Below are 827 nucleotides of genomic sequence, written 5' to 3'. Positions count from 1 at the left end.
AAGTGGCTGGGGAGAGGGAGGTCTGCGCCTCCCTGCTTAGGCTGCTGCCCCCGCGACCAGACCCCGGATAAGCGGAAGACAATGGATGGATGGATGGATGGATGAAATCTCTGCTACAGTGTGGCAGAGTGCTCAAGAGGAGTAGGAAAAAAAAAATACCATCAGAACTTTACTAAAGCACAGTTCAGTCAATGGACTTTATACCACTGACTTTTTTCTCTTCAGTTAGTGTCCATGAACTTTAAAAGAGTTGTTTTCTTAACTTGTGGAACAACTTACATGAGATAAAGTCTGATTAGTGTTCTCAGCCAATACTAGGAGTGCCAGTCATTAATTATGTATTTTTACTGGCATTTACTGGCCCTTTAGCATGTTACTGATAATGCACAGGTCAATAAAGTTATGCAACATTTACAATGAAACGTAGTAAATATGTCAAAAATTTAAACACAATTATTGTTATATTTTTAGCTAAATTAAGGTCATTTGAATTTGATAGCTGCAACACATCTCAAAAAAGTTGGGTGAGGGCCACGTTTCCCATTGTAAAGCTTTTTACAACAGTCTGTAAATATCTAGGAACAAAGGAGGAAGTTTGTTGTCTGATGTAGGACTCTAGCTGTTCAACAATCCTGGCTCTTCTTTTCCCAATTTTTCCTGACTGGGAGCATACAGTATACAGGTGCTGGTCATAAAATTAGAATATCATGAAAAAGTAGATTGATTTCAGTAATTCCATTTAAAAAGTGAAACTTGTATATTATATTCATACATTACATACAAACTCATATATTTCAAATGTTTATTTCGTTTAATTTTGATGATTA

This window comes from Kryptolebias marmoratus, linkage group LG14 (assembly GCF_001649575.2).
Source record: "Kryptolebias marmoratus isolate JLee-2015 linkage group LG14, ASM164957v2, whole genome shotgun sequence".
NCBI lineage: Eukaryota > Metazoa > Chordata > Actinopteri > Cyprinodontiformes > Rivulidae > Kryptolebias > Kryptolebias marmoratus.
Note: the sequence above shows the minus strand (reverse complement) of the source record.